Source organism: Narcine bancroftii, chromosome 11 (assembly GCF_036971445.1).
Source record: "Narcine bancroftii isolate sNarBan1 chromosome 11, sNarBan1.hap1, whole genome shotgun sequence".
In the NCBI taxonomy this organism is placed as follows: domain Eukaryota; kingdom Metazoa; phylum Chordata; class Chondrichthyes; order Torpediniformes; family Narcinidae; genus Narcine; species Narcine bancroftii.
In genome coordinates this window covers 36,461,021-36,481,386 of record NC_091479.1, presented here as the reverse complement: position 1 = coordinate 36,481,386, position 20,366 = coordinate 36,461,021, and the positions used below count along the sequence as shown (strand labels likewise).

The window sequence follows — 20,366 nt, the reverse complement described above, 5'->3', positions numbered from 1 at the left end:
TCACAACTGGCCAAACGTTCCTAACGCGGGGAGGAAATTATCAAATTCCATGCACTTTCCATTCAACAGGCAAAATACCATGTTGCATAACTCTAGGTCCCAAAAATACAAGATCAGAAGCACCAGAAACACTTTCCTGGGATTGATCACGATGCCACATTCCTCAAGCCTCGGAAACAATGAGATAAGGTGGCTCTTGTGCTTCTCTTCATCCACACTTACAACCAGAATCTCCTGGATGAACTTAAGTACTAAAAAATCCAAGGCCAGTGAGTTCGTGGTCCATGAACCACTGGAATGTCTGAGCTGCATTCCATAGACCGAATGGTATTCTCAGAAACTCAAACATGCCGAACGGGAGCATCACTGCTGTCTTCGTGACATCCGAAGACTCAAATAGAATCTAATAGTAAGCATGTACTAGATCTATTTTGACAAATGCATATTTGCCGTGGAGGTTGGCTGAGAAGTCTTGTAAATTTGAAATATTGTATCAGTCAGGCATGGTGGAATTGTTCAGGGCACAATTATCTCTGCAAGGCCGCCAATCCCTAGTTTTTTTCAGAACCATTTACAACCTTGAAGCCCAGCAGCCATCAGATCTGTGGGCTATGCCCAATTCTTGCCATTCCAATTTTGCGATTTTAAGATAATCCGGGGGTTTTACAAGCCTGCGTCTTATGGACCCTGCCTTTAAATGGTGGCTTATTGCATGTCTGCACACCATTATGATGGGGTCACGAGGTGAGGAAAACACTTGAGCAAGGCTTGGAAAGGGCAGGAGCCAGGTTGAAGGCTTGTCAAGCAGCAGATGGCATTGGAAGGACAACAAATGCAGCTCACTTGCATTCAAGAGCTGCAGTCCACACAACAGCATTTTTTTCCAAATACATCACTGAAAAATGTGACAAGAAAAGGAATTTGCCACATTTACAACTGAAAACCCACCCAAAACGATTGTGAAGCTGAAATGAAATGCGAGTGACCTCTGGCCATGTTTGAATAAGAGAATCATTTGTCACTGAAAGAACACATGACATATTAGAAAGTCTATGTTCCTCATGGGTTGGAGGGACAGGCACCACTCCAAAGTGACAGATAGTTTTGGAGTTTTACATAGAGATGTCAAACTAATAACCTACTCTAACAACTGCCAAGATTTTTTCCATTTTTCTCAGTTGCGTTCAATAAACTCTCTCAAATGAGAACAAGATCTCAAGACAAAGGACAGAACCAGGCCACAAGTCCCGTCTAGTCTGCTCCATAAACCAACACGAAACCACTCTGCACTCCTTCCAATTTCCGGACTTTTCCCATATCCCTTAATGCCCTTACTAATGAGATACTTGTCTATTTCTTGTTTAAATATGCCCAGTGATCTGGCTTCCACTGCTGTATGCGGCAGCGGTTCCACAGATCCACGACCCTCTGGCTAAAGAAGTTCTTCCTAATCTCTGTTTTATATGGATAACCTCTAATTTTCTTGTCCTCGATTCACCCACCAAGGGAACCATCTTACCCGCATCCACCCTATCTAAACCTTTCAATATACAAAATGCCTCCATGAAATTACTTCTTTAATTTCCTGTACTCCACTGAATTCTTCACTACCAATTTCACCTGGTCATTAACTTTTAGGTTTCCTTGCACAAGGACACCCAAGTCCCCTTGCACATCCAAGGTCTGAATTTTCATCCCATCCAAATTGTATGCTTCCTGTTTATTTCCACTGCCAAAATGTACAACTAAGCATTTCTCAATGTTAAATCTCATCTGCCATAATTTTACCCAGTTTCCTTATCTGTCAATATCCTTTTGCAACTTTACAGTTTCTACACTTCCTACTTTGTCCCCTATCTTGGTGACCTCCGCAAATTTCGCCACAAAACCATTTAAACCACAATCCAAATCATTAATTTATATTTCCTGGCAATATATCTATCCTGAATTCCTTTTATTACGGCCACATGCCATTCTAAAATTGATCATTACTGAACCTGAACATGTTTATTGTGGTAAACATCTTCTAATAAATGTTCTGGATTTAATTTTTTAAAATCTCGTTGTGGCTCCTCTTCATCCCCTCTTTGCAAGTTGAATTCACAAAATTTTCCAAATATTTTTTCAGCAATAATTCTGTGGTACAGAAGATTACTCATCTTTCCTAGAGGTTAAAAGTTGCATTTTGATTTTCTTGTCTCAACTGAACATTGTACAAGGTGAAGGCTGATTAAAATGGATTCAGTAATGATGGCCTTCAAATTTTTCATTATTGCTATGGCTACACTGCTTGAATGATAAACTGGTGTTTCTACAGGGAATTACCTCATGGAAATGTTCTAAATACATTCATTGGAGATAGACCTCTGTGAAAAGTTTACTGCCCATCGGCAACAATCCTTGAAAAGAGATGAATCATCACCCATAGAGCAGCCCAGGAATAGGCCATTTGGTGAACAATGTCTGGGGTGACCATGATACTCATTAAATTAATCCCATCTGTCAGCACATGGTCCATACACATCACCTATTCCCTCTTGTTCATGTGCCCAAACAAATGCCTCTTAAATCGTGGCGATTTCACCACTATCCTGGCAGCGTGGGCCAGACCCCCACCGCACTGTGCAAAAACCTGCCTCACTTCTCTCCTTTTCCCCTCTCATGTTCAATATAAGTATCATAGTATTTTTACATTTCCTATGGGGGTGGGGGGAGAAGACATTGACCTTCTCCAGGACTACAATAATTGGATAAATTTCAACCAGGTCATCCCTCAGCCTCCAAAGCTCCAGAGAAAACTATCGAAATTGCCATTTTCAAGGAGCTCGCGCTTGCACCCCAAGATCCCTCATTGCAACACAACTACAAGTCCTCTCAAAGTGCAAGACACTTGTCCAGATTAAACTCCATCTGCCATTTTTCTGCCCACATTTATAAGTCATCTGGTTTGGAAGGGATAATATGAGGGGAACTGGGTGGATCAACAGGTCAGAGAGAAAAACTTGGGGGGTGGGGTGTGGGCAGGTTACATGAACTTGGAAAATTCCATATTCATACCATCGAGTCACAAATGCAATAAGAGATGGTTCCTCTGGATTTGACCTCACCCAGACAATGGAGGAGGCAGAAGACAAAGGTCAGTGTGGGAATGGAATGGAACTTAAAACAGCTTGTGACCATGAGCCAAGATGGCCATTGTGATCAAAGTGGAGGTGCTCAGCCAATCTGTCATTTACTCTGCATTGGGTTTCTTGCCACAGAGGGCACGGACATGGTTGGAGTAGGAGACTTCGAAACTTTACCCTGCATGAGAATCCCTGGATGGTGTTAACTGATGTAGATTGCAGGAGAAAATGCCCGAGGATGGGGAGGAATTAGGAGTCTGTAATTATTTGAAAGATCTTACTGCAAGATTCATCACCAATGACGAGGAAAGCAGCTTCAGTCTATTCTCCCTCTCAGAAAGATTTATGTCATAAACAAAACAATCTTTCAGTACAGCCAGAGGCAAAAGGGCTCTTAATTTAGTCTTACAATCAAAAGACTTTGAAGTTAACCAGTGTAGATGACTCAAAATTCAATTCGAAATTCACTTCTGGTGGAAATATAAGAGCCAATGGCTTGCTAAATCAGATTAGCCTTATTCTGAGTTTCCATTTCTACTTTCACACAATCAAATGCAAGCCCCAGTTGTTGATCCCCAACTATTTTCTATCCTTACCCACTTTGCAACTACACCTACCTGAAATTGGAAGAAACAACAGCTAATTTTTCCATGTATAAATCATATACAAAATAATTTACCCACATTTTCACATCACTGTAGCCACTGAATGATAACTTGTGCCCATCAGAAAATTGCACCAGCCACTTCAGGGTGCTATTTACCTTGGTGTTACTGACTCTTTTCCAGTGTTACTTGCAGACATAATGACATATTCAACATGCACAATATTTCTTTTCTTACTGACCAGAACTATAAAGCATTGTGTAAAAAAGAGAAAAGCTCAAGTCAACCAGGAGATACAAACTCCTGACTGCAATGTTGCTGTGCACATTTGCTACATTATTGAAGTTTCACAGAGCTTACAAGAGATATTCAAAGTCAAGCAATAACAGAAATAACAGGATATTACAGCACGGTACAAGCCCTTTGGCCTACAATGTGTTGATCTTGATATTTCTAAGAAAAAAATAATACCCTGTAGCAGCTACTGCAGTAGATGCTACTCAATAAAGGCAAACACACACAAAGGTAGTCAACTCAAGGCTGGTTTATTGCAGACATACACAGACCTTTTATTCCCTGCCTGTCAATGAGAATATTAGTGAAAACTTTCTGGTCCACAGGACCAGCTGGTTAAAGCTACGAGCCAATAGCGCCCCGTGCCTTTCAGCAGGGGCTTCATCTTGTCCATTGACTGTACTTTTGGGCCCAGCATTGTTAGCCCGTGATGTGTCAGGTAAGTCTGTGAACTGATGGTGGTGGTTCGTAATACCGCGCTATGCGTTCGCTACAACCCTGTTTTTCTTTCACCCTTGTATGCCTGTCTCAGAGTCTCTTAAATGCTCATTTCGTGATATTGTAATAGATAAATATATTTGGAGAATTTGGTAATATTTGGGATTTTAGTAAGATTTAGAGTAGGTTACATACATACACACATACATTTTAAACCATCTTATTTGAAAGACTGAAGAAATATTGAAGATCTCTGGAGAATGTTATTCACATTCACAAGTAGGTGTTAATCAAACTGATGTCATAAAATGAATGACCATTGTTTGTAAATGGAGCCACGATGACTACAAGTGCATATCTGCAGGGTGCTTACAGGAAAGTTATTCCTAGGTTTTGTTTATCTAACAATAGCTTGAGCAGAAGAAAGAACTCCTGTTGTTTCGAATAAGAGAAATGGAACTCTGTAGTAGCTTTGAGAAAGAAGTTACCATCTGGAAAACCCTAACGGGGCAAGGTTCATCAGTGAGACACTGAGGTGACTAATGGTGGTTCTTCAGTTGTGGAAATCCTGGAACAACAAATCTCTCTCTAAAAACCCTACAATAACCATTCTGAGTGGTAAACATTTACCTTTCGAGCACCAAATCCTGGTGAAATTTATACACATTCCATTCTGTGCACAGCAGAATTGCCTGCATCCAGAAAACTTGGAAGCAGGAGAAGTGAGATTGAACTGTGAACCAAAGAACTTTTCTTAAATTTAAACACATTACAAACCTGTGCACTTACAATTAGAAGGGGGTTAATTTGGGTTTGTTAAGTATAGAGTTAAGTTAAAGTTTGATTCTATTTTCATGATTAAATTTGATTAAAAATATCTTCTGTTTTAAAAACCAATTTTCTTGATGAATGAATATTGCTTCTCGGTTTTGGGAACCTTTGGACTCGTAACAATATCTTCGTGGATAATGACATTGGGCCTGTTCAAAGTAGGAAATGGCTTCTACCAGCAGGAGTTTCTATTTCAGGAAAATATTGATAGGTGGCTGGCCACATACATTTCCTAAAAATTAATGCCCTCTCCCTCCCTAAACCACATTCAGTCCCATGACATCTTTCTACGTTGCATTACTGGGACCAACAAGGACCTGACCCATTTCCCATCTCTCCTTGCAATGCCAATATGGCAGTTGCCATTAAGAACTGACAAATCACATTTTAATTAAGCAAGCAAGATGAAAATCATTCTGACATCCTGCTTAAAAAAAAGAGTCAACAAACCTTCCTAATTATATAACTTCATTTTTATTTTGATTCCCATGGGGCATTAGTAAAAAATGTCCCATCAATTTGCTCACCAACTTATGAGTAAAATCATGATCCCTGTTCATGAAAACCCTAACATTCAATGTTACACAGATAATCAAGGAAGAATTCTGTAATAAAGGTGAATGAAACATTGAAAGAATTTCCCCCTTTAAAACATTGAGATTGTAGTGTACCAAGTGACGGGGCGAGGAAAAAAAGCCAAATCACTGCAACACTTGGACAGTCCAAGATGGCACGCACTCCCCTTCACTACCGAGAAGGACCCCATGCCCAGCACCATGTATGGGCTTAGGAGCCCTTCACTTCTGCGTAGCTGCCAGCTGGCCAGAGAATGATGCAACAACGTCACTGCTGGAAGTCAGGGGTACGTCACCAGAAGTGGCCGGGCCAGCGAGCAGACGTAGGGAATTTAAAACAGTAAACCCAGTCTTTGTTTTACACTCACCTTGTGTGGACGTCTCTTTATTTGGTAGCACTGCTGCAGCGGACGCTACAAATCGATAACTTCTTATTGCTGCAACCAAACAGGTCTGCAAGATACACCAAACTAAACAGAAAACATGACCAGAAATCCCAGAGATCATAAATTCAAAAGGATTGGTGAAATCTTGACTCTGTATTATTAACACCAAAGTCCCTATATTTTTCAAGGCATTCGGACAAGTAACTGAGAAACATTACATTTTAGACACATGGTACGTCAGGATCATAAGGGTTGGAGCATTATTGTTCAAGTGACACAACTTAAAAAAAATAACATCTAACTTGATGAAGAATGTGATGCTACAACAGGAAAAACGGATGGAATCAGACACATTCTATGAGCATTGGGAAGCAAAGAAAAATAGATTGGTTTTTCATCCCTTCCTTAGCGACCCAATGACCCCGACAAGTCCTCCCCGACCTGCGACCGTAGTGGAGTCCAAATGATCATCAGATTCCACAATGGTCGCAAGTCGGGGTTTTGACCCAGTGCGAGGAGCCCTGAAGTCTTAGAGCCTATTTTTAAAATCAAATGATTTGACAAACGAGAACAGAGACACAGGACACGAAAGACCCAAAATGTGCGGATCGACTCAACGCTTCGGGGTCCATCTGCTGGGGGCAACCATCTTAATTTCTGTGCGCATGCGCTTGCGCAAACGGTTCGCTGAGTTGCCCCGTCGGCACATGCAAATCAGCCGCACATGCGCGAACTCACCACGCATGCGCCAACCAGACTTGCCAAGCTCCTGCCCCCGCCCCCTCCCTCTGCAAGTTACCTCGCGGACTCCGGCCTCGCCCTGTCGGCGCCATCAGGCCTCGCACCGACGCCTCGGCTCCACTCAAACACCTGGCCGGTACCGGCCACTCCCAGGTGGGGCCCAGCGGGCTGCTGGTTGCCCGTTTTCCCTGGACCGCGCGGCTGAGGATGATCCCGGCGCCGTCGCCAACTTCTCTTTAGCGCCCGCGGAGACGCGATGGATCCCGAGCAGACGACGACGCCGCCAACGTCCCGCCTCCCCACTGCACGAGCCAATCAACCCGCGAACCTGCCCATCAATCCAACCCGACTTCAGCGTCCAATCAGATAGCAGCCCCTCCGAATCATCCCATTGGCTGGCGCAACTGAAGCAACCAATCAGTGAGCGAGCGAACACACAGGTGCACCCAATCAGCTTCGCAAGACAGAAAACAGGCAGTCGAAGGAGCAGGAGCCCCTTCAGCCCATCCATTTACAACTACCCCAACAACAATCAAAACCTTAGATTTCATAAGATCACTTTGTCCTGGCTCCAGGATTCCTCTGATCTGAAGAAATACAAGGGAGACTATTTATTCTCAATCTTTCCTTCAAATTAATTACCGCTTCCAATTTAATGTCTGTTACTTTTTTCAAAGTATCTGCATCTCAGTTCGATGCATCTGATCCCTCTACGAATGTGTATGACAGTAAACTCATCACATGTCCATGGATCCCAATTTTAAATGAACCTTCAACAGGGTAGAGAATTCCAAGGATATTACATTTTCATTAAAGACATTTCTTAAAGTCCAAGCAGCTGATCAGTTATTGGGAAATTGTGACACTTGGTGTTCAGCTCCTTTGCATTATCCTCTCTCGATCCGTGCTGCTGTGTCCCCTCATAATGTTGTAAGGCCATCTTCTTTTTTTCCAATGAGAAAGAGATCCATATTCAAACGTTCCTCCTATCACCCGGTTAAAACATCCCAGAAACAAATCTGATAATTTTTGTGCACTTCTCATTCTTCAGATAAGGAAACTGGACACATGACTCCCGATGTAAGATGAGCAAGACCATTCGATGTGAAATTGGAGTGTGCGCGCTACTGTGAAGGGTGGAAAGAAGGACACACACTCAAGAAATCAAAGTTAAAGACTCCTTTATTACACTGGCAGCTCTACTTCTATTCTCTCCCTGCTGCTGTCGACTGGAATTATGTCATATCAGCGCCGGCCTCCAATTAGTCAGTATTCCTGTCCTTGTTGATTACTGTTGTGCGGGTTGTCCCCTGGGTCGAAAGTTGTTGGTCCCTGTTGACTCTGCGTGGTCATCAGGTTCGTCAGTCATCTTGTGCACAGGGGGGATCCCAGTTAGCATGATCCCCCACCTCCCCAGAACCAGTGATTGGAGCGCTGTTCGCTGCTTTTGATCGCCTATATCTGCGTCATGGGGGCTGAGTGGAGACCAATTTGCTGGCTTGAGGTGGTCGATGGTTAAAGTCTCTTGCTTCGCAACAATATCCAGCACACTTACCGTGAAGTGTGGAATGAACGATACACACCCAAGAAGTCGAAGTCAAAGACTGGTTTGTTGAACTGGCAGCTCTGCTTATATACTCTCCCACTGCTGAGGACAGGTCTTTTGAGACGGCAGAGCCAGCCTCGGATTGGTGGGTGTTCCCACCAATGCTCATTGCTTCCCGCCGTGCAGGATGTCACCTGGGACGAAGGTTGTTGGTTCTCGTGGGATCTGCTCAGTCACTGCGTTCGTCAGCCATCTTGTGTACTGGTTTGCATCCCGGTTAGTGAGCCGCAACAACCATATATTGTGGAAGAATATGGAGCCCATATTTACAAAGGGTGGGTGTGAATATTTAAATGAAACTCTGACATTCCCTTTCTCCTTAAGGCCTCAGTTTATGAAAAGGAACATTAAAGTAATCGGCGCTCCTGTTTGGGGGGTCCCTTGTCCTCATTTTTCTTCTTTTTTTCTTTTGGCACGGGGATAGAGGGGGGATGGGGTGGTTTATGGGGGGGGGGGATTTCTTTATTCTTTCTTTTAACATGTATTTATATTTGATTTGTATTATTATTAATTGTGTGAATTCTTTGTGGATTTACAAATATTTTTTTTAAATGATCAGAAGACATTCCACTGGACCTAAAGAGGCCTAGAGCAACACTGGGGACACCCTCCTGCCGCCCACCCCCCCACCACCCCAAATATCAATGTGATCCACTACGATCATTGACAAAATCATCGAGGACCCCTTCACCCGGCCAACAGCATCATCCAGCTATTCCTGTTGGGAAAGAGATCCAGGAATTTTAGAGCCGGTACCACGAGGCCCAGGAACAGCTGCTTCCTCCAAACAGGGAGAACGTGGAACAATTGATGAGCTGCTCATACAAATACTCCTCCACTCTGCTATATATTCAACAATAGTGAGTTATTTTTCTGGACATGCTCCACATGTATTATTTGTCTGTTGTGTGAGGGCTTGGTTGTGTGTTTGCGTGTGTTTACCCCAAGAACTCTGTTTTATCAGGTCGTACTTGTGCTATCCAAGGGTAATAAATTTGAGGTTGTACTTTGGAGTGGGTGCAGAAGAGATTTCCTGGATCGGAGAAAGTATCTCATGAAGTAAAGTTGACTGAGTAGGGCTTTTCTCATCCCACTACCACCACCCACCCCCCACCACTCAGCGAAATTGACTTTATTCACAAATTATTTCCAAAGAGGAAGGCTGTTCCAAGTCTTTTCTCCTCCTCCTGTTGTATCCAGATATTCCCTTCACTACATATTGCTGCATACGTCTCTGTTTACCTTCATTGCCACCACTTTGATACCGTGTGGTTACAGCTCCCCTCTGCTGTTGGAGGAGTTCCCCTTGGTCTCAGCCTCTCAATGCCCCGGTAATGAGAGGGTTATGATCCATCCCCATAGTGCCTTCGTTTTGGCTGTGCCAAGCCTCCATCCATCCCTCAGCATGTACTCCTGCAGCCTGGAATGTGCCAGTTGGCAGCGTTCCCTCCCCAACATCTCCGCTTGCTGAAAGACTGACAGGTTTAACGTAGAACACGAGAGCACAGTACAAGCATTTCGGCCCTCGATGTTGTGCCGACCGATGTATTCCAACCAAAATAAAAATAACTAACCCCTTCCTCCCTCATAACCCTCCATTCTTCTTTCATCCATGTGACTCAGAGACTCTTAAATGCCCCGAAGGTTTCAGCCTTCACCACCACCCCAGTTCTTGGGCTCATCCTATGTCCCTGACCTGGTAGGCATACACTGTATCCCCTCCCCTTGTCACCCTCCTGCTGCCCCCACCCCGAGCCAGAGGTGAAGGTGGTTTCTCAGCCGAGGAGCATATCTGGGAGATGAACCTCAACTGCATCGAATTCAGGTTCCCGCAGATCAAAGCAGGTTCGTGGGCCAAGATGAGTGACCCGATGGTGAACTGGAGATCCAGGGGTGGTCTCCGTCCTCTGGGTCCATCCTCAATACTGTCCCCTGTCACCCACCAGGCCCATCCCCAAAGCCCCCATCTCCCACCAGGCCCATCCCCAAACCCCTCCCCTGCTGAGATCGTCCCCAAAACCCTGTTCACCCCCGATCCTGTCAATAAAGTCCCTATCCCCCACCAGTCCCGTCCCCAAAGCCTCTGTCCCCCACTGGGCCTGTCCCCAATGCTCCGCCCATTGCTTGGACTGTCCCCAGAGCTCCTGTCTCCCACCAAGACCTTAAACAAGCCACTGTCCCTCAACATGCCCAGCCCGTCCCCGCACCCCCACCCCAATTGATCTGCAACCAAAGGCCCATCGCCATCAGGTCTGTCCTCCCACCAGACCGGTTCCCTCACTGGGACCCTCTCCAATCGATCACCCATCACAACTACCCCACCCCAGTTCTTGAACCTCCCCCTTCCCCACCCACAGGCCTTGGAATCAGAGCTGCTCCTGGGACACCCAGACAGTGGAGATGTGGGGAGGGCAGTGATCCATCTCCTTCCTGGTGGCAGCATTCCATACCTTCACCAAATTGGGGAATCCCCTGACCCTTGGCACTGGGTCAATTGACCCATCTGAGCCAGGCCTCTCTCTCCCCCCACCCTGGAGAATGTGGCCCAATTCAGTTGGCTGCTACAGTACACACTGCCCTTCAACTCTTGTCCCAGGACTCCTGCTCCCACTTGTCCTTCAATGAGCTGTGTGACTACAGCCAGGAGCTTCCCCCTCCTCATTACCCTTGGCCCTGTGGGTAAGTGGGTGGGACATGACGAGGGGGTTGTAGGTCATGGAATTGGGGTAAGAAAGTTTGGGTGAAACCTGGGAAAGAGAGCGGTGATCAGCCGGCTGTGATCATTCGGTAAAGATTGTGTCAGGCATTGAAGACGGAGTCAATGCAGTCCCCTGCCGGGTCCATTCCCCACCGGGTCCATCTCCAAAACTCTCCACCAGGTCGATCCTCAATATTATCCCTCGCCGGGACCATCCACAATCATGTCTGCACTGGGTCCAACCCCAATACCGTCCCCTGCCGGATCTGTCCCAAATACCGTTCCCTGCCGGGTCCATCCCCAATCCTGTCCTCGCTGGGTCCATCCAAAATCCCGTCACCCGACAAGTCCATCCCCAATCCATTCCCCCGCTGCATCCATCCCTAATCTCTTCCCCCACTGGGTCCAACCCCAATACCGTCCACCGCCGGATCAGTCCCCAATACCATCCCCCATTGGATCCGTTACCAATCGCATCACCACCGGGTCCAAACAAAATCCAATCTCCCTCTGAGTCCGTCCACAATACCATTCCCAACTCGGTCTGTCACTAATTCTTTTGTCCAACAGGTCCTCCCACAAACCCTATTCCCCACTTTTCCCTCCCCAAAGCCCCTGACCCCCGCCAGGTCCATTCCCAAAGCCATTGTCCTTCACTGGCTGGTCCCCAAAGCCCCCGCCTCCCCACAAGACTCATCCTGAAGCCCCAGCCCTCCCCTGGGCCTGTCCCAAAGGCCCATTCCCCATCATGTCTGTCCTCCCACTGAACCGATACTCTCACTTGGCCCATCTCAAATCGATCATGCATCAGAACTGCCTCACCCCAGTTCCTGCACCTCCCCTTCCCCCACCGACAGGCCTTAGAACCTGTGCTACTCCTAGGACCCCAAGACGGTGGAGATATGGAGAGGGCAGAGGTCCAATCTCCTTGCCAGTGGCAGCATCCCAGTCCTTCACCGAGCTGGGGAGTTCCCTAAACCTTTGCACTGGGACATCTGTCCCATCTGAGCGAGTCCTCTCTCTCTCCCCACACCCTGGAGACTGTGCCCCTGTACAGCTGGCTGCCACAGTACACACTGCTCTCCACCTCTTGCCTCAGGACTCCTGCTCTCACTTGTCCTTCGACAAGCTATGTGACTACAGCCTGGACCTGCCCCCACCTCGTTACACTTGGTCCTATGGGTAAATGGGTGGAACATGACAAGGGAGTTGTAGGTGGTGGAATTGGGGTGAAAAAGTTTGGGTGAGAGCCAGGAAAGAGAGTGATGATCATCCGGCCAATGAGAGGCATTGGGGACAGAGTCACTGGGGAGGGGTCAGAGCCTCAGGGAAACAAGGGCCCTGGATTTGGTAGCAATCACAGCTCATGGAAAGTAGGAGGTAGAATCCTGGGAATCATTGAGTGTGGCAAGGTTAGCGTCGCGGTTAGAACAACGCTGTTAAGGGGGCAGCAAGCCGGGTTCAAATTTGACACTGTCTCTGGGGAGTTCTACATTCTTCCTGTGTCTGCGTGCATTTCCACCAGTTGCTCCTGGTCCTTCCACCATTTAAAATGTACCGGGGGTTGTAGGTCATTGGTGTAATTGAGTGGTTGTGGCTCATAGGCTGAAAAGGCCTGTTTCCGGGCTGCATGTGTCAATCTAAAATCACCATCTAAAATGATAGTCCAGCCTGTCATGAATTTTTTAAATATTCAATTCAAAAGACTGGTCCAGATAGACAACTCCGAAACAGTCCTTTTAGCCCATCTTTTCTGATGGCCAAGCTGCTTGCAAACAGTCCATATCCCTCTCAACCTTTTCATTCCACGGACCCATTCAACTCGCATTGCTTTGTCAATCTCACGGCCTGTGGGAAGAAATTATTTCCCTGCCTGTCAGCCTGATTTTGTTCCTCCATATCTCCTTCCTGATGGTAGTGGGTCAAAGATGCTGTGTGCTGGATGTCTGCGGGTCTAATTACAGGCCCCATCCCTGGACAGTCAGAGGCCCCTTGTCTCAAAGTCCCATCCATGTGGCCTCTCACTCAGCAATCCCTCGTCGGAACACAACTACCCCCTCCTTACCTACCTCTACCAGCCCTTAGTATCCTCATGACAGTTCCAGGCACCTGTTATGTCGACCCTTGATGACCTGCGCCAGCTCTAATTTGGACCCTGCCTCACCTAAACCATTGGAATAACCAGCGCCTTCTACCCTCGAGAGCCCGAGGGAATCCGTACCCTCAGCAGTGTCCTGCTGGTGCACAATCGAATGCCCTCCATCCCCTTCCACGGGTTCCCTGCTGTTATCAGGCTCCTGTATGGACCCCACCCTGGCAAAACTAAGAAGAAACCTGTAAAGGAACTTTATCTTTTTTTGGTATAACTGTAATTATTGCATTGGAACAAGACTTGGGTAATCGAAAAGTGTCATAAATTTGTTGTAAAACATCCTTATATATAGGAAATATATCAGCATAAAAAGATTTATAAAACTCTATAGAAAACCCATCTTCACCAGGTGCCTTTCCATTTGGCATATCTCTTATGGCCGTTTCTATTTCCTTTTCTGTAAAGGATTTATCTAACTCCTGTCTGTCTTCTTGATTCAATTGTGGCAATTTAATATTTTTCAAAAAAGAATCTATAGCATCCTCAGTTACATCTTTACATTCTGAAGTACATAATTTTTAATAAAAATTACAAAATTCCTCATTAATTTCCTTTTGACTAAAATTAATACCCGATTTCTTTCTAATTACTGGTATAATTCTACATAATTGTTCCTTTTTTAACTGCCATGACAAAACTTTATAAGATTTCTCACCCCATTCATAAAATTTATGTTTAGTTCGGTTCATTAAACATTCAAACCGATAAGTTTGTAATTCATTATATTTAAATTTTAAATTAGTTAACTGATTCTTTTGCGTTTCAGTAGCATTTTTTTTGAAATTCTTTTTCAGTAACAGTTATCTTTTTCTCTAAATCTTCAATCTCTTTAATTCTCTCTTTCTTTACTTTAGAAGCATAACTAATAATTTGACCTCGTAAAAAAGCTTTCATTGCATCCAATAAAACAAATTGACTAGAAACAGAATTAGTATTATTACTAATAAAAACCTCAATTTGTTGTTTTAAATAACTAATAAATTCCGTTTTTTGCAGTAACATAGTATTGAATCTCCATCTTGGAGCTCTCTGAACATCCTGTCAACTCTGATATTCTAATAATAATAATCAATGGTCCGAAACCAGTCTTGCCTTATAATCCACAGATGTAACCCTATCCTGCAAATGTGCTGAAATTAAAAAATAATCAATTCTAGAAATCATTCTGTTTTCAAAAGAGAGGATACAAATAATCTCCCAAGGATGTTGGGAAACATAGAGACTAATGCAAGGGAGGAACTGAAAGAAATCAGTATCTCTAAGGACATGGTCTTGAGAAATTTATGGGATTGAAGGCAGATAAATCCCAAGGGCCTGAAAATCTACATCCTAGGGTACTTAAGGAAGTGGCCATTCAGATAGCAGATGCTTTAAGAATTATTTTCCAGAACTCAATAGACTCAGGATCAGTGCCCATGGATTGGAGGGTAGCTAATGTTACCCCACTATTTAAAAAGGGGGGTAGAGAAAAAGCAGGGAATTATAGGCCGTAGAGCCTTACTTCAGTAGTGAGCAAAATTATGGAATCCATTATTAAGGAGGTAATAGCGGAGCATATGACTAGCAGAGAAGGGATCGGACAGAGTCAACATGGATTTACAAAAGGTAAATTGTGTTTGACAAATCTATTGGAATTCTTTGAGATGGTGACAGGTAAAATAGATGGGGGAGAGCCAGTGGATGTGGTGTACCTGGACTTCCAAAAGGCCTTCAATAAGGTCCCGCATAAACGACTGGCTTCCAAAATCAAGGCTCATGGGATTGGGGGCAAAGTATTGATGTGGATTGAGAACTGGCTGGCAGGTAGAAGACAGAGAGTTGGGATAAATGGCTTGTTTTCTGAGTGGCAGGCGGTGACCAGTGGGGTGCCACAGGGATCTGTACTGGGACCCCAGCTGTTCACAATTTACATTAATGATCTGGATGAGGGGATTGGTTTTAATATCTCCAAATTTGCAGATGACACTAAGCTAGGAGGGGTTGTGTGCACGGAAGAGGGGGTCAGGAAGCTCCAGTGTGATTTGGATAAATTGAGGGACTGGGCAGATACATGGCAAATGCACTATAATGTGGATAAATGTGAGGTTATCCACTTTGGTAATACAAACCGGAGGACAGATTACTATTTGAATGGCAATAGATTAAGAGATGGGGAAGTGCAGAGAGACCTAGGGGTACTTGTACACCAGTCTCTGAAGGCGAGCATGCAGGTACAGCAGGCGGTTAAAAAGGCAAATGGTATGTGGCCTTCATATAAAGAGGGTTTGAGTACAGGAACAAGGATACCTTACTGCAGCTGTACAGGGCCTTGGTGATACCCCACCTGGAGTAATGTGTGCAGTTTTGGTCACCTTATCTAAGGAAGGATGTTCTTGCAATGGAGGGAGTGCAGAGGCGATTCACCAGGCTGATTCCTGGAATGGCAGGAAAGACTTATGAGGAAAGATTGAGCAAATTGAGATTGTACTTGCTGGAGTTTAGAAGATTGAGAGGGGATCTCATAGAGACATATAAAATTCTGGCAGGACCGGACAGAATGGATGCAGATGGGATGTTTCCAAGGATGGGAAAATCCAGAACCCGGGGCCATGGTTTGAGGATAATAGGCAAACCATTTAGGACCGAGATGAGGAGGAATTTCTTTACCCAGATGGTGGTGAATCTGTAGAATTCATTGCCACAGAGGGCAGTAGAGGCAGGTTCATTAAATATATTTAAGAGGGAATTAGATATATTTCTTCAGTATAAGGGTATTAAAGGTTACGGAGAGAAAGCGGGGACGGGGTACAGAACTTTAAGATCAGCCATGATCTCGTTGAATGGCGGAGCAGGCTCGAAGGGTCGAATGACCTACTCCTGCTCCTATCTTCTATGTTTCTATGTTTCTATCCCCATTATACCTACACCTCACTGTGATCCTGTATATACATCACTGTTAAACCTTTTAACTGCTCTGAACCCAGTGTCACAGTTTCTGTCCCAGTCTACCGTACATCACCATTAAACGTTCTCCACACTGTGAACACAGTGTCACTGAATATGCAACAGTGTGACGTGAATCATCGTTAAACTTCTTCCCCACTGTGAACCTGTTGTCACAGTATCTGCCACAGTTTATTGTACATCACTCTTAAACCTTCTCACTACTGTGAACTCGGTGTCACAGTACCTGCCTCTGTCTACTGTATATCACTGTTAAACTTTCTCCCCACTGTGTAACTGGTGTCACAGTATCTGGCTCAGTCTACCGTACATCACCGTTGATCTATCTCTCAACTGTTAATCCAGTGACACTGTATTTGCCATATTATATCGTACATCACCATTAAACCTTTTCCCCATTGTTGACTTGATGCCACAGCATCTGCTGTTGTTTATTGTACATCACTGTTAACCTTTCTCATTGCTGTGAACCCAGTGTTACAGTATCTGCCACAGTATATCGTACATCACTGATGAACCTTGTTCCTTCAATATTTCCGAATAAAAATAAGGTCAGATTCTGCGGAAAAATATCTCCTATAACTTGTTCCATTAATATTGTAATTCTCCCCAAAAAGATCTTGCATTAGGACAAAGATAAGTTGAATGCAAGAAAGTTGCAACATCTTCACCACACCTAAAACATTGATCTGATAATTCTGATTTTATTCTATTCAATTTCACTGGTGAAAGAAGTAACTGTGGAAAAAAAACTAGTTGTGAATTCCTTCCTCACTGCTGCAGTGTGGAACTCTGGTCAATAGTTCCAGACTGCTGAGTTGAAGTGAATTAATGCAACTCCCCTGGATCATGTGATCTCTATTGGAAATCAGCTTCCTGAGGAGCTTTTCAAATCCAATAGCCTGAATCACCTGACTCGAGGTGCAGCTTTCAGATAAAATCCTTGCTGACATCTGCTGACATGACTGATGTAAAAACAATTATACTGAACTAATTTATGTCTTGCATTGAGATCCTTATACGGATGTCCCCATATTTGCCAATCAATTAAATTATTCAGATCCATTTCCCACCTTTGTCTCAACTTATGAACTCCTCATTTAAAAGTTCCTACTTGTAATAAAGATGACATCATCAAATATTTTTTTTTAACAATTCCTCTTATAAAGAATTTCTATTTCAGTACAACATGGTTGGTCCTAACTTATCCTTCAAATATGCTCTAAGTTGGAAATAGCAAAAAAACTTGCGATGAGTATACGATATTTATTTCTCAGTTGCTCAAATGACATTAATTGACCCCTTTCATAACAATCTTCAACATTTATAATTCCCTTACGAAACCCGCTATCCAGAAATTGATGATCCTTTGAAAAAGAAATGAGGATTTTGAATCAAAGCAATTCTGGGTGATGTACATCCACTTACACCAATTACATCATTTATTTTATTCCATATATTAATCAAATGTTTCAACAATTGTGTATCTTTATCACCAACCATTAATTTTGATTCCCAGTTGTACATAAATTCTTCTGCTTTTCCCTCTCCTATTTTATTTGATTCTATTTTAACCCTTTCAAATAAAGAAGCAAGAAATCTCATTTGAGCTGCTCCATAACAATTTTTAAAATGAGGAAGCTGCAGTCCTCTCAATGCAGAATTTCCATTGGGTTATTTGTAACATGGGATTCAATCGGAAATGGGTTCATGTGACATAAAACCACGATGCAGACTGTTTTCTAAGAATGGAATGCAAGAGGAGGGTTGTCTAGGTCTCCAGCAGGATATAGATCACAAGATATAGGAGCAGAAGTAGGCCCGTTGAGTCTGTTCCACCATTCTTCCACTCAGCCCCACTGCCCAGCTCTCTCCCCGTTACCCTTAATTCTTTGACATATCAAATACCTGTTAATCTCTGCCTTAAATACATCCAATGACCTCACATGGGTTTCACGACCCATTGACAAAATCAATTTTTCCACATTTATTTTAAATTGACACCCTTTTATCCAGAAATTATGCTCTCCTGTCCTAGAATCCCCTACCAATGGAAACATCTTTGCCATATGTACTCTGTCCAGGCCTTCCAGCATTTTAAATGCCTCTGAGGTCCCCCTTATCCTTCTGTACTCCAACTAGTACAGTCAAAGACATGTACGGTTACATGATATTATGTCTTGTTGATATTTACCACTCGGGAAGGTTCTTGTTGGTTTTCAGATAGAGGTTTGTTGTTCAGGGAAGAATTAATGTTTTTGTGATTCAACGTACCAGCATCTGAAGTCTGTTATCTCTTCAGAAAAGCTTGAGAGCTTTAGCATGGAGCAGAGCTGAGCCACGACTTTGCAGGTATTTAAGGGAGTGTGTGGGCAGGGTTTGTTCTGGACCAACAATCTCACCAAATGACTCTGCTTGAAATCAAAATTCAAACCATTTTGAGGAATACAACAGGAATTGTTCAACAAGAGCCTGGTGTTCCCTGAGGAGTTTTCTTTCAATAGTGGAAATTATTTTTTTTTAAAAGCCTGTTAATATTCCTGATACAGATCTTTGTATTTAACTTTCAGGTTGCTATCTGTTGTTAACTTGGAGGCCTTTAATGGGGTGACTGGGTGGAATTTTTACTTTAACCAAGCAGTTCTCTTGCAATTTTCCAGCTGTTCGATGCAATTCAGTTGCTTGCAAGTTTAGCAAGTGGGATTTTGATGTGAAATTGCAACTCACAGCGTCATTTTTGTGTTTGAAAATGCCAATGTGAAAATTTTAACTTTGGTCTCCTTGGTTTGCTTAAGTTTACAGAGGAGACGTTGGGTCAAGCTGAGAAGACAGAGTTGGATGCCCATTTGGCGAATCGGGTGGGCAAAGCATTAAACACAAAACGAGGGGCTGAAAAAATAATGAAGCAGACTGAAGTGCCGTTGAACCAAACCCAGGTAAAGAATTTCATTTTGTGCAGTCTACTTAAGAGACCAAACGATTTGGGCTTTTAGTGGTGACCTATTTAAATGAACAAAATCTGATTAGAATTGAAGTTTATGGAATGTTTGGAAGTTAATGTTTATAATTACGATAAATGAACAAATCAATGAGCCTGGTATAACAGTATCTGCCTCTCTCTACTGTACATCACCGTTAAACCTTCTCCCCAATATGAACCTGATGTCAAAGTATCTGACACTGTTAATCGTACATCAATGTTAAACCTTCTCACGAATGTGAATCCTGTCTCAAAGTTTCTGCCTCAGTCTATCGTACATCACTGTTAAACTTTCTCCCCCCTGTGAACCTGGTGTAATAGAATCTGCCTCAGTCTACCGTCCATCACCGTTAAACCTTCTCCCCACTGTGAACCTGGTGTCACGGTATATATCTGAATTTACAGTATATCACCGTTAAACCTTCTCCCCCCTGTGAACCTGGTGTAATAGAATCTGCCTCAGTCTACAGTCCATCACCGTTAAACCTTCTCCCCACTGTGAACCTGGTGTCACGGTATATATCTCAATTTACAGTATATCACCATTAAACATTCTCCCCGTAAACCTGGTGTCACAGTATCTGCCTCAGTCTACCGTACATCACCGTTAAACCTTCTCACTATTGTGAACTTGGTGTCACAGTATTGATCTCAGTCTATCGTATATCACTGATAAACCTCTTCCCCACTGTGCACCCGGTGTCACGGTATCCATCTCAATTTACCGTACATCACTGTTAAACATTCTCCCCAATGTGAACATGATGTCACAGTATCTGACACAGTTTTAAGTCAATCACTGTTAAACCTTCTTACTCCTGTGGAATCCATCTCACATTTTCTGCCTCAGTCTACCGTTCATAAACATTAAACCTTTTCCTCCTGTGAACCTGGTGTTAAAGTATCTCCCTCAGTTTAATGTACATGACCATTAAGCCTTCTTACTGCCCTGAACTCAGTGTCACAGTATATGCCAAAGTCTACTGTACTTT

The 20,366-nt window shown here is 43.8% G+C and overlaps 2 long non-coding RNA genes across 2 annotated transcripts in view; one reads left to right on the top strand and one right to left on the bottom strand.

Moving 5' to 3' along the window:
- LOC138745250 (uncharacterized) overlaps positions 1-7,324 on the bottom strand; it is a 53,085-nt gene extending 45,761 nt beyond the window's left edge. Inside the window, exon 1 of the long non-coding RNA XR_011346100.1 lies at positions 7,054-7,324. This is a non-coding gene — a long non-coding RNA (uncharacterized lncRNA). The remainder of the gene's footprint in view (positions 1-7,053) is intronic.
- On the top strand, positions 7,042-19,307 carry LOC138745249 (uncharacterized). The gene is made up of 3 exons (XR_011346099.1): positions 7,042-8,876; positions 9,161-9,461; positions 19,190-19,307. It is a non-coding gene; the product is annotated as an uncharacterized lncRNA (long non-coding RNA).
- Positions 19,308-20,366: the final 1,059 nt, after the last annotated feature.